Source organism: Pleurodeles waltl, chromosome 5, assembly GCF_031143425.1.
Source record: "Pleurodeles waltl isolate 20211129_DDA chromosome 5, aPleWal1.hap1.20221129, whole genome shotgun sequence".
Lineage (NCBI taxonomy): Eukaryota > Metazoa > Chordata > Amphibia > Caudata > Salamandridae > Pleurodeles > Pleurodeles waltl.
Genome location: NC_090444.1, coordinates 1,130,173,623 through 1,130,187,600, shown reverse-complemented (window position 1 = coordinate 1,130,187,600; position 13,978 = coordinate 1,130,173,623). Strand labels below are relative to the sequence as shown.

General features: G+C 43.7%; 1 long non-coding RNA gene across 2 annotated transcripts in view; it reads left to right on the top strand.

The window, feature by feature from the left end:
• The first annotated feature begins 492 nt into the window (after positions 1 to 492).
• Positions 493 to 13,978, top strand: part of LOC138297359 (uncharacterized) — a 245,488-nt gene continuing 232,002 nt past the window's right edge. For both annotated transcript variants that reach the window (XR_011204054.1, XR_011204053.1), the window contains exons 1-2: positions 493 to 616; positions 1,178 to 1,268. This is a non-coding gene — a long non-coding RNA (uncharacterized lncRNA). The remainder of the gene's footprint in view (positions 617 to 1,177; positions 1,269 to 13,978) is intronic.

The window sequence follows — 13,978 nt, the reverse complement described above, 5'->3', positions numbered from 1 at the left end:
ATAAACTGGGAACATCTCGCTCCTTGGGGCTTTCTGACTTTATTACAGAGAAAGTCAAAGATTAAGGTTTGTGTTACTATAAATATACCTGGAGAATTGTTTGTGGATCCATTTAGGAGCTCCAATATAAAGCAATGGTCTGTTCCATCTTTCAATATGGCCGCCTTGCTATCACTCCTGCTAGGAACTGTTTAACATTCATATTTAACTCTTTTTTTCAATCCTTATTATCGACTCTTAGGGATTACATGGGTTTTTGAAGGTGTGAGGATTTTGAATTTTAGACAATGATTACTTATATAGATAAAGCAGTTCTGTGAGAAGTTCAGTTCCTTGGGTAACTGTAGGAACTGCGTTTGAAAGTTTTGCTTTCTGAACCTTTAAATATGGCCGGCCTGTTCTAACTCCTGGTGGCGTCTACATATGAACAACCCCTTGCCTATGTCTGTTTCCGGCTTCCGTAGACAAACGCGGTTTGTTATCGTTGGGAGTGTTTGAATTTTCGTCTGCAGGCGAAATTAACACTAGTGCGTCGCTCGCACTGCAAGCTCTTGATTACGAGGCCATGTAGTAGTCAAATCCTCCCGCCCTGTAAATCAGGATTTCACCTTCAAAGGTAAATGCAGTCTGATTAAGGAATCCTTCACTGTGCGTGTATGGATTATATTTGGTTTCGGGCTCTGAATGGGCCTTTTTTACTGTCAGGTAAGAAGTTTAGTTATGCGCTCCCAATTTTATGACCATTATACTCTCCGTGTTATATATTTAGAAAGCATATACATCTTAGTCCAGTATGTCCCTTTTACATCTTTCAATGGCCTTTGTGTTACCTTTACAAACTTGGGCCTCTGGGGCTCCGAAAGGCATTTCAAACAGAAGTATTAACTTGGAGACATGCACAGAGAATGTGATATATTTTTCCATCGTACTTTCACTTTATTCATATTTTTCATTGACCCAGAATATACATATATTCACACAGGCTCTGATGTTGGCTCCTCCTGGTTCGTTTAGCAGTGTACATTATTGAGTCATAGTTAGGCATCAGCAGCAACGAGTAGATGATTCTTAATGAATATATCTTTACGTTTACTCATGATAATATGCAGTTTCTGGAACATTGAAGATTACAAACTAGTGGTGAAACTGCCTTTGTTTGGCTTTGTTTTTTTTTTAGAGGTTTTAACCCTTCCCTACCTGCGGGCTTGACATGTGATACGCTGTGACCCCTCTCTTAAAAAGAGTGAATTACAAAAATAGAACAGCAGGTGAGCTTCACGTCTTCTATTCTTTTGCGTCCTTTCTTCTTTTCTACTTGGTTGTTTCGGGTTAATATTTTTCTTTGGATGATTTTCCTTTTTATTTGGTAATTTTTGCTTAATACTTATGAAGTATAGGAATCACTGCCATTAAAGGCAGCACTTATAAATACATTTTGGTAACCAGACCTGTGGTGATGCCGCGTCCTCGTGACTCCCGTTTTACGTCCTGAGCTCATGACAGAGAGAGCTCGAGAAACTCGGAGTCAAGAGGATGGTTGAGGCGGTAGCTGCGACATCGCAGCGGTCTACATCTTCAATAAAAGAGTTTAACCTTATTTAGACTTGTAGTCATGTTTACTACAAGTATTTCTGGCAACGAGTAGACCGCTGCATCGGACCCATTTTCCTCGTCGAAACCAAGCAGGAAGTACAGTTTATAATAGAAACGTCAATTGAGATTTTCCTAGCCTTGGTGTCAGAAAGGCTAGATTTTATTAAAGACAAGGAGGCGAGTATTATGCTATTCTTTTCATGCTTTATTTTAAACAGCAGCCAAGAAACTACAAATCCCAGAATCCCTGGGAAAAAACTACTAAACTGCGTCCCAATGGGTTCCACCAATCACACAACGAGCCCCATAATAACTGTCTTGACTGAGAGCAACAAGCCCTCTTTTCTTGCGAAAGTCAGTCAATAGAACGATGCGAGAAAAACAGCAGTAGACCATAAAGAGTCAAAAATGCGGAAAGGACGTCTAAACAGAAGGCCTTGAGGAAGGGAAAACTCTGTGAAGATCCCGTTGGTTGAGGAGAAGGTCCAGAAGGCGGAGTTGAAGGAAGCTGGTCAGACGGTAGCGTTGCTATTGGTTACAGTTGAGGCAACTAGAATAAAAGAAGAGGGAGGGTTAGAAGAGGCGGGATAATACTCGCCTCCTTGTCTTTAATAAAATCTAGCCTTTCTGACACCAAGGCTAGGAAAATCTCAATTTTATTACAAGACAGGAGGCTCATATTATGCTTGTTCAAAGCAAAGAAACAACATTTTGCATAGGATGGTCAACCGGTTTACAATAGAACGTTCTAAACGTATTGACATTAGACCAATCTGCAGATCTAAGGATGTCCTGTAAACTAGCCCCAGCAAAAAAGGCCTTAGAAGCCGTAGCTCCTCTAACGGAATGGGCACCATAAATGTCGATAGGGACACCAGCCAAATTCATCAGCCACTTGAGCCAACGGGCTAAAGTAGGAGATGAGACAGGTTTGTGGGGCTTTTGATAGGAGATCAGCAACTGGGAAGAAGAGGTTGTCCTGAGATCTGCAGTTCGTGAAACGTACGTTTTTAAACAATTAGCCACACACAACTTAGGTTGGGAGGGAAAAAAGGGATAAAGCACGGAAGACAAATTAGTCTTAGTACGCCTAGCCACATTGAAACACACACCAGAGGCAGAAAAATGAAAGGAGGAAACGTCCAGAGCTTTAACATCCGAAACTCGTTTGATAGAGACCAAACAGAGGAGCATAGTGATTTTTGCAGACAAAAATTTTAACGAAAGTTCCGAATTATCGGGCCAAGAAAGAAGAAGGCGGAGGACGGAATTCACATCCCACATAGACTTATATTTGGGAGTTGGGGGTTTGGAAAAACGTATTCCTTTTAGTAGACGGCAAACCAAGGGATGCTCTCCCACTGGTCTACCATCCACCCTGACGTGTTCTGAAGAAATTGCTGATCTATAAGTATTGACGGTACGATACGCCTTGCCCTGAGAGGCTAAGGAAGCTAGAAAATTTACAATTAAGGTAACATCAGCTGAAACGGGATTGGAATCCCTGTCCATACACCAGCTGCACCATACTGACCAAGCTGCTCGATAGACCTTTGAGGTACCCGGAGCCCAAGATTGTTGGATGAACTGGACAGCCTGCTGCGAAATTCCTGGGGTTCTCCAGGAAGCCCCGAAACTCTCCAAGCTATGAGGGATAGGGAACCTTGTATTATGAGGTTGTGAGGATGTCCCTGGGGATTCCGAAGAAGGTCTGGGAACGGGGATATCAGAACTGGAAGATCTGACGAGAGTTCTAGAAGGGTCGGAAACCAAGGTTGAGACTGCCAGAATGGGGTAATTAACACGAGGGAGGAGCCCTGGCAGCGGACATGTGCTTGGACCCGAGCGATAAAGAGGAAGGGGGGAAAGGCATACAGCAGAGAAGGAGGCCATGTTTGGAGAAAGGCGTCGGAAGCTAAAGCTAAGGGATCTGGTCTCCAGCTGAAGAATTTGGGAAGATGGGAGTTGAGTCTTGAGGCAAAGAGGTCTATGGACATTGTCCCGAAGATAGAAGAAAGATGCTTGAATATAGAAGGGTGAAGTCGCCAGTCGCTTGAGTCGTGGGAGTGCCTTGAAAACCAATCGGCCACCACATTGAGATTGCCTGGGAGATATTCCGCTCTGACCGAAATATTTTTGTGAAGACAAAACTCCCAAAGACTTTTGGCCAAGAGAGCTAAAGGCTTGGACCGAGTCCCGCCCAGGCGGTTTATGTAAGTTACCGCCGATAGATTGTCCATTCTGAGAAGAATGGAACATTTTACCCTGTCTTTGGTAAAGGACTGGATGGCAAAGGAACCTGCAAGCATCTCTAAACAGTTTATGTGCATTGACGACTCCTGAATGGACCATGGTCCGCCAGTCGAGTGTGGACCACATCTTGCGCCCCATCCTGTCAGACTTGCATCTGACTCTAAGACAAGATCTGGGGCGGAAGAGAAAATTGTTCTCCCGTTCCAGGCGTCTAAATGACTCATCCACCATGTGAGTTCTTCCCTGGAGTCCGCATCGAGAACTACCTGATCTGAATATGAGAGACCCCGTTGAAGGTGTCGGATCTTGAGCCTCTGAAGGGCTCTGTAATGAAGAGGGCCTGGAAATATGGCCTGGATGGAAGAGGAAAGGAGTCCTACAAGACGAGCCAGTGCCCTGAGGGAAGTACAAGGAAGAGACAGGGCATGACGAATTTCTTTCTTTATCAAAGAAACTTTGTCTTGGGGAAGCTGGAGAATCGACTCGGTGGTGTTGACGAGGAATCCCAGGAACTCGAGAGTTTGAGAAGGAACCAGAGCTGACTTTTGGAAATTTATAAGGAATCCCAATTGAGAAAGAAGGTCCTGACAAATTTTTAGATGGACTGCCAGGGTAGACTTGTCTTGAGCCATCAATAGGAAGTCGTCGAGATAGACGATAAGACGTATCCCTTGAGCCCTGAGAAAGGCAACTACTGGTTTGAGTACCTTGGTGAAGCACCAAGGGGCAGAAGAAAGTCCGAAGGGAAGAGTTTTGAAACAAAAGAAAGTATGTTCCCACTGAAACTGGAGGAATTTCCTGAATGAAGGGTGTACCGGTACTGAGAGGTATGCGTCCTGGAGATCTATGCGGACTAACCAGTCGTTGTGAAGAAGGATATCCCTGAGATGGAGAATAGTTTCCATCTTGAAGTGATGATACACTACAAAGTTGTTGAATTCCTTCAAATTTATGACTGGGCGATGCTTTTTGTTTTTCTTTTGAACCAAAAAGATATTGCTGAGAAACCCTGAAGCGTCGAAGGGTACTTCTTCGATCGCTTGCTTTGACAGTAAATCCTGTATCTCGACCTGAATAAGGCGAGATTGATCGTGAGAAAACCGAAGAGGGCGACGAAGAAAGGGTTGAAAAGGAATCTGGTAAAGTTCTATGCAATAGCCTTGGACGGTCTGGATTACCCAAGGATCGGAAGTTATTGACAACCAAGCGTTTAAACACAAAGCTAGTCTGCCTCCTACTGGAGGAAGGCCAGAACTGAAAGTTCTTACCTGCAAGCTGTTCTCCTTTAGTTCTGTAACCCCTGTTGCGGCCGCCGCGGAACCTCCGGGGGTAGAATTGGGGCTTGTATCCTTGATACACTTCAAGCTGGTTGGACTGGGAGTAGGAGCCTCTGTTGAGGGATTGACCTCTTGTCGAGAAGCGGCCGGCAAAACGGCTCCTTCCTCTGCCGGCCCTTCCAAAAACCCGATTGGAAAATATTCTCTTCATTGAATAATGAGCTTTGTCCAGAGAATTAAAAGTAGAGACGTACTTGCCCATCTCTTTTATGAAAGAGTCTCCAAAAGAAGACCATCAGCATTAAGGCCTTCCTCCTTGGAAGCAAGAGTGCTGAGTTTTGGATCAATCCTTAGGAGGAGGCTTTTACGACGTTCCTGGGAAATGTAGGAGTTGGCGTTGCCCAACATACAGATTGCCCGTTGGGCCCAGTTGGAGAGGGTGTCGGGATCCACTTGTGAGCCCTCCGATTTGGCATCCTCAGCAAGGTCGAAAATCCTGGTGAGGGGCCCCACCAAGTCTAGGAGTCTGTCTTGGCAATTTGACCAGGCTCGGTCCACTCCCTTCTTGGGATCTTTACCAAATTTTGTAAAGAAAAGGAGCATATTGGGGTCAATGGCCGGGGTATCTGTAACTTTACAGGGAAGGGAAGGTCTGGGACATTCGGATTTCAATTTATTTCTGGATGATTTATCCAGGGGGTGTCGGAGATAGAAAGAGACGTAATCCGAAACATGATCGGAGGGGAACCATTCAGAGGAGTTGGGATGATGGATGGAAGTAGGGTCAAACAAGGGTTCGCCAACCGGGTCAACCAGATCCTTGGGCACTAAGTGAGGGGAGTACTCATGAGGAGAAATTTTCCGCCTTTTCTCCGGAGGCCCAGCAAGATAATCATCATCTACAGTGTCTTGTAAGACATCATCATCCCCATCACTGTCCGTGTCCCGCAAATGAAGGATGTTAAGGGGGGAAGAAGGGAGACCTGAAGATTTTGCCTCTCGGGTTGGAGGGCCAAATTTATGAGAAACGCCTTTTGAACTGTCCTTAGAATAGGACACACGTTTCTTACCTCTGAGAAGAGGAATAACTTTGGGTGCATGAAGCATTTTCGAAATGGAAGCTTCCAAATTTTTTGAAACGTCCAACATAGACACCGACACAGCGTGTTGGACTGAATCCTTAATAAAGGATTTTAAGTTGTCCTTAATGGACTGGGTTTGGTCGTCTTCTGACATATTAGGGAAAAAACGGTATTAAATTTAATAAGAAGGAGGAAAAAACAGGAATATTCCTGTTCAAACTAAAGGGAATAATTGGAAAGGGTTAATTGGTTTGGGGGCTGGTCGAGGGTATGAGGAGTTGCCACTAACCTCGAGAGAAAAAACGCGCTTGGAACAACAAAGCGTGTGGAGGGCGAAGGAATTTCCTGCAGAAATCAATAAATGGGAGCGGCAGTCAAGCGTGAACAGCTGAGCACGCTGTAGCCGCTTTAATGAAGGGGAAGAATCCGAGTCCGACGCTCGTAAGGTGAGCCGAGAGCTTGAAACACACGCTGTGCCTGCCGCGTGTGAGAAGAATGTGGGGAATGCCGTTGCCTGAGGCGCGGCTGTCAGAACGTTCACCGAACGCTCTGACAGTCGCCTGCCAGCGCGGAATGCGCAATGGAGCGCGAGAGCGCGTTTTAAAAGAAAAACAACCTACAAGGGGATAATTAAACCCTAACATAAACGAACACAAAGAAATATATATATATATATAACCATAAGTAAAAGTAAATAAACATCAAATAGACAAACAAATGCGATAGACGAAATACATAGAAATGCGAGCAGTGTACTTATCTTGACTGCGAGCAGCAAGAAAAGAGGGCTTGTTGCTCTGTCAAGACAGTTATTATGGGGCTCGTTGTGTGATTGGTGGAACCCATTGTGACGCAGTTTAGTAGTTTTTTCCCAGGGATTCTGGGATTTGTAGTTTCTTGGCTGCTGTTTAAAATAAAGCATGAAAAGAATAGCATAATATGAGCCTCCTGTTTTGTAATAAAATCTGAAGAACTGAAGCAGTTACTTTGAATTTTTTGGCCAACACTGCCATCTCATGGAATTTAGAGGTACTGCACTTTGATTTTAAGAAGAAAGATAATTTTGACAGTTTATCTTAATTTATTTTTTTGGGGCTGCTGTGGCTCTTATATTGATACAGACATAAAAGTAAAGAAGGTTAAGTAAAAACTGTTGCTGGGTTTCTTCAGCCTTCATTTTCTTCTGCATCACACACCTGTGATATTACTTACCTTCTGCACTTATACTGTTTTAAGAATGCAGTCTGTGAATCCACCTCCATTTTTTTTGGAAACACCGGGTAACCCTCCAATTCCATGGAAAAATTGGTTTGATGCATTTGAAATGTACTTAGGAGCAATTGGTGCAGCGCGCTTCCGTCCTGAAAGGAAAAAAAAATATTTTACTCCATTCCCTAGGATTTGAAGGGAGATCTGTTTTTAAATATCTTCCTGCCTTGGTATTGGAAGAAGGAGAAGAGATTGATGAGTATGCCGAAACAGTAAAAAAATTGGAACTGAGGTTTGACATACAACCCAGTTTAGTCGTTATTAGGCACAAGTTTTTCAAAAGAGAACAAAATCCTGGTGAAGACGTGGATACCTTTGTATCAGCACTGAGAAAACTTGCAGCTGATTGCCAATTTCAGGCGTTTAGTGACCAGCTGGTCAGGGACCAATTTATTGCTAAATGCACGGACAAGACCATCCAACAAAAACTTCTTTCCTTGAGCAATCCGTCACTAGATGAGACATTACGACTGGCAAAGAGCATTGAGACGTCTAAAGTGTCTGTGAAGGAACTGGAATCCAGAACGACAGAAAATATAGGATTGTTGAATTCTCAGGATGGAAAATTTTTAAAATCAACTAAGACTTTTTCCAAACCATTTTTTAAGCAAAGCAACATTTGTTTTCGGTGTGGTAATCTGAACCATATTAACAGTGGCAGGGGATGTCCTGCTAAGAATGCCACATGCAGGAAGTGCAACAAAGTTGGGCACTTTGCCAAAGTGTGTCAGAGTGGCACAATGAGTGTTGGTTATCAACAGGGTTCAGGGAGGTTTCCAAATGGTTCAGGGGTAGCGTATGTTACAGAAATGGATGATAGTGATGTAGATAGAATCCGAGAGGAATTCAGAGACATGGTGATGATTGTCACAGAGGATCACATAGTGACTGGAGATCCTACTAGGTGTGTGGATCCTTATGTTGAAATTGGTGTTGGTGACAAAGTGATCAAACTTTTGGTGGATTCTGGTGCTCGGATCACAATGATTACTCAAGAGCTGTGCAAGGAGGTTTGGGGAGAGAGAACTCTCTGTGCACCTGACAGAGCACCTGTCTCCTATGAAGGGAGAAAGATTGAATTGGCTGGTTATTTCGAAGATGTACTTGAGTTCAAGGGAAGGAGAATTTTTGGCAAGGTTTATGTGGCGATTAAGGGACTTAACATTTTAGATTGGTTCCATCAAGGTTTATTCCAAATGGTTTTGAGGCCAGGCACTAAGGAACAGGTATCTGTTGTAGAATCAGGTGATTATGCAGCCAATCTGATAAAGGATTTTCCTTTGGTATTTTCTGAAATGTTGGGCACTATTGAAGGATTTACTCATGTGATAAAAGTAAAGGAGGGAGCCATTCCAGTGAAACACAAATTTGAAGTGTACCATTCAGTGTGAGAGACAAATTGGAAAGGGAGTTGAAGGACCTGTGTATGAAAGGTATCATTGAACCTATAGATTCCTCTTTGTGGTTGTCTCCCTTGGTTATTGCAAGGAAGAAAAATGGCGATTTGAGGGTCTGTGTGGATCTGCGCAGTTTGAATAAACATATTTGGGTGGACTCGCATCCTTTACCTAATATTACGGAAATGCTGGCCACTATTGGTGAATCAAGGTGGTTTTCCAAGTTGGATTTAGCTACAGCATATCATCAGATTGTTCTAGAGCCAGCCTCAAGGCATCTTACTGCTTTTGTTTCACCTTTGGGCACATTTCAGTATTGCAGGATGCCTTTTGGGTTAGCTTCAGCAGCAGCTGTTTTCAGCGAGTAATGTCTCAGATGTTAAAGGACATAAAAGGGGTAGCTGTATTTCAAGATGATGTTTTGATCCATGCAGCATCCAAAGAGGAACATGATCACATTGTGAGGAAGGTGTTAAAAATCATGCAGGAAAAAGGAGTGGTTCTCAAAAGTGAAAAATGCCAATTTTTGCATAATAGAGTTGAATATTTAGGACATGTTGTTTCCGAACAGTGGTATGAACCCAGGGTTAGTCAAAGCGATTATGAATGCTTCTCCACCATCAGACAAAACAGGATTGAAGTCTTTTATTGGTTTGTGCGAATTTTATTCACGGTTCATGAGTGATTACGCTACTAAAACTAAACCTTTAACGAATTTGTTAAAGAAAAATGTTGTTTTTGTTTGGAGTAAGGATTGTCAAGAAGCGTTTGAGTGGATTAAGTCACAACTAGTTCGGCCTAAAATTTTGAAACCGTTTGATCCAGACGTGCAGTGTATTATAACTGTTGATACAAGCAGTTTCGGTGTGGGTGCTGTGTTGACTCAGGCGAAAGAAGGTACTGAAAAAACTTTGGGATATGCATCAAGAATTTTAAGAGGGTCTGAATTAAGCTTTTCTGTTATTGAAAAAGAATTGTTGGCATGTTGGTGGGCTATAAGGAAGTTTCATCCGTATGTCTGGGGAAACAAGTTTGTGTTGTGCACAGATCATAGTCCTCTTATTTCTATTTTGACTGGAGACAAAATCAGAGAATCAACACCTCGCATTTCTAGATTGGTCACAAAATTATTGCAATATGATTTTGAAGTCCGTTATGTTCCAGGTAACAAGAATGTTAGAGCAGATTTTCTATCTAGATTTCCACTGGTTGAGGATGCGGGTGTTGATGAGGATGAAGATGAAGATGATGTTGATAACTGTTTTATAGCAGCTGTTGATCTGGAAGATATGTGCGCAATAAGTGAATGTGAGTGGAAAAGGGAATTGGCGAAAGACTTGGTATTGGCTCAAATTGTAAAATTTATAAAAGAAGGGTGGCCCAGAGAAAGAAATGTACCTATTCAATTTCAAACTTTTGTCAAGGTGTCAGGTGAAATGTCAGTTGAGGATGGCATTCTGATGAGGGGTGAGAGATTTGTTCCCCCGGAGAGCCTGAGGAAAAGCATAGTTGCCGCTGCGCATGAGGGACACTTGGGCAGGACACTTACTAAGCGCAGATTACGTGAAACGTTTTGGTGGCCTGGAATGGACCAATGTGTTGATGTCTGTGTGGATGAATGTGTGATTTGCAACAGTTGTGAAAAGGGGTTCAAGGTGAGGACTCCACCGTTACAACCTATTGAACTACCCGCTAGGCCGTGGGAAAAGCTGGGAATTGATCTTATTGGTCCTTTCTATGCTTTGCCAAGTCCATGTAGATTTGCTGTAGTCTTAATTGATTACTATTCTAAGTGGCCTGAAATCAAGTTTATAAGTGAGCCTTCATCAAAAAATGTAATTGAATTCCTGAGAGATGTATTTCTACGGGAGGGGTTCCCTTCGGCCATTGTTTCTGACAATGGTGTGCAATTTGTTAGTCAGGAATTTAAAGAATTTTTACTAGAAGGTGATGTCAAACACATAAGGAGTTCACTATATCATCCTCAAACCAATGGCCTTGTAGAGCGCATGAATCGAGTGTTGGGGAATTGTGTACAATGGGCTATTGCTAACAAGTCAAACGTTCAAGTTTCTGTACGTACTATGCTTTGGTTTTATCGCACAACCCCCCTTCTTCTACAGGTGTTTCTCCATTTGAACTGTTGCGTGGAAGGAAACCATCTTCAAGGATCTGTCCTGGTTGGATGTCCAAGTGGGTGAAACGAAGTGATTTGAGTGTAATTGACGATACTGTCAGAAATAATGTCCGGAGGGCACAAATGAAGCAGAAGGAATACTTTGATGTATCTAAGAGGGTCTACCCCCATGAATTTGAAGTAGGGGACAAGATTAGAATCAAACTTCCTGTTCACAGGAAGAAAGGAGAAAAGAGATTTTCAGAACCCATGATAATTGACAAAGTATGTGGTAATGCTGTTAGGGTTAATTTGCGGAATTGGTGGAATGTTGACAGGGTAGTTAAAGTCAAGGAAATGCCTAACAAAATGTGTAAGTCTGATCATTCTATGGAATGTCTGAACAAACCATCTCACAGTGAACCAGTTACTGATGAAACGAATCCGACGGATGTTGATAAAGTCGTTTTTGAACGTTATGTACGCAGGAGTGGCAGACAAAGAGTGAAACCTTTGAGATACCGTTAATTCGGTGACATGTATTTGATACCGTTAATTCTGTGACATGTATTTTAGTTATGATTTTGTGTTTCATTTTCCTTCATAATTTGTATCTTTAAATGTATTTTTATTTCTTTTGTGTTATTGTTTTTTTTCTGTACACAGTTATCTTAATGAGTAATGGTTAAATTGTTATTTGCTCCTTTGTAAGGGAAGAGGATAATGTGGTGATGTCGCGTCCTCGTGACTCCCGTTTTACGTCCTGAGCTCATGACAGAGAGAGCTCGAGACACTCGGAGTCAAGAGGACGGTTGAGGCGGTAGCTGCGACATCGCAGCGGTCTACATCTTCAATAAAAGAGTTTAACCTTATTTATACTTGTAGTCATGTTTACTACAAGACCCCACTTGGGTTGATGGACTATACTCCTTGTTTCAGTAAAACTCATTGCATAATGCATGTGCACAGACCTAGAGGCATGAATGCACAACTAGTGTAATTTTACACAAATAAATAATACAAGAATGGGGGTATTCCTATGGAATTCAAGGTGGAGGATGTAGTTACAAAGTCAGAATACCAATTCAGCATTTTGTGACATTTGAATTTCTTTTTTGATTGATTCGTTTATGGATTGGCTTCAAATGGACCAGACCTTTTTGTATGTATCTTTTAACTAGTGCTGGATTCATACGTGCCCTGATCATCGTGGCATGCTGTATGTCGCACAACCTGGTCTTGAGACGCCAGGTGCCTTTTCTGCAGGAGGATGTTCCTAGAGATGGTCTTGTGGCAGCGGTGGAGCCTGTGTACAGTGACGAAGAGGAGGCAGAGGAAGAAGATGTGGACAACAGAACAAACATAATACAGCAGTACTTCCAGTGACACACAGGTAAGCGACTGTAACTCCACTTAACATTTCAGTAATCTGTTGGACATTGTACAAGTCAGCTTCCTACCCTATGTCTATGGCCACTGACTGTTCACTTTAGATTCTCTATTTTCAGATCTCTGTGCCCCATTCTGGCTCCTGCTATATGTACTGCTGCCCACCAAAGGTCATCATGTAGTATTTTCACTGTACATATACGTTGCAATGCTTTGATAATATAGTACTAATACATTTGTGAATCATTAAACTGACTCCGGATTGGTATTTGTTTCAAAGGTGTTTATTTAGGTGCTAATGAGTATAAGGGTATGTGACAGGGGCTGGGGTGATGGTGGTGGAAAGCCCATGGTAGTGTCCAGTCTCTTGGTATCACAGGTGCATTGTCCAAGGTGGCATAGGAAGGAGAGCAATGGCAGTTCAAGATGGGCAGGGTGACTATCAGGAGAGTCCTATTTCCTGGTGGGGGTATTGGCAATGTTCTCTGGCTTCTGCCTGGATCGCAGGGACCGTTTGTGGGGTGGTTCTCCTTCTGCAGGGGGTGGGGTGCTGGTGGCCCGTTGGTCCTGTGGCGGGGCATCCTGTTCACTAGCGTCGGCGGAGGTGGAAGGATGTTCCTCGTTTTGGCTAGTGTCAGACGCCCTTTGTTGTGCCACTGCCTCCCTCATGGTCTTGCCCATGTCAGCCAGCACCGCTGCAATGGTGACCAGGAAGGTGTAGATTTTTGTTAGGTCATCCCTGATCCCCCAGGTACTGTCCCTCCTGCAGCCGCTGCGTCTCCTGCAACTTGGCCAGTATCTGGCCCATCGTCTCCTGCTAATGGTGGTATACTCCCAGGATGTTGGAGAGTGCCTCATGGAGAGTGGGTTCCCTGGGCCTGTCCTTCCGTCGCACAGCAGTCCTCCCATCTACCCTCTTGTCCTGTTCCTCTGTCCCCTGAACCGTGTGCCCACTACCACTGACCCCAGGTCCCTGATTGTCCTGGGTTTGTGGGGTTGCCTGGGGTCCCTGTAGTGGTGGAAACACTGCTGATTGACGTGTCCTGGGGACAGTGGCATGGGCCCACTGGGTGGGTGATGTGCTTGTGTTTCCTGAGGGGGGAGGCTCGTGGTGGTTTGGGACTGTGGCAGGTGAACCGTCTGTCCAGAGGCCTCTGATGGGCCAGGTTGGTCATCCTGATCCAGGCGTGCAGAGCTGCTGTCATCACTGTGGGCCTCTTTGGGTGGGGGTGGGAACTGGATGTAGCTGGCACCTTCTCTCCAGTGACGTTGAGTAGGGATCCTGTTGGGATGCAAATGCTTTGTTAATGTATCTGCGTGGGCCATATTGTGAATGGGTGTGTTTCCATATATGATTGGTATTTCCCTGTCGGCTTGCCCTTGTGTGAGTGGTGATTTTGTGGGCTGGGTGAGTCTCTACTGGGCATGATGTGGTAATGTGTGTCCAGGCATTGTTGTTGCATGCAGGGCTTGGTATTGGGATGGGTGGGTTGTGGGGTATATGTGAGAAAATTTACATAAAGTTAATCATACACCATAGCTGCTAGGCATCTGTTTATCTTTATTATGTTGCCATGTGCTCGACAAACCTCCTGAACTTTG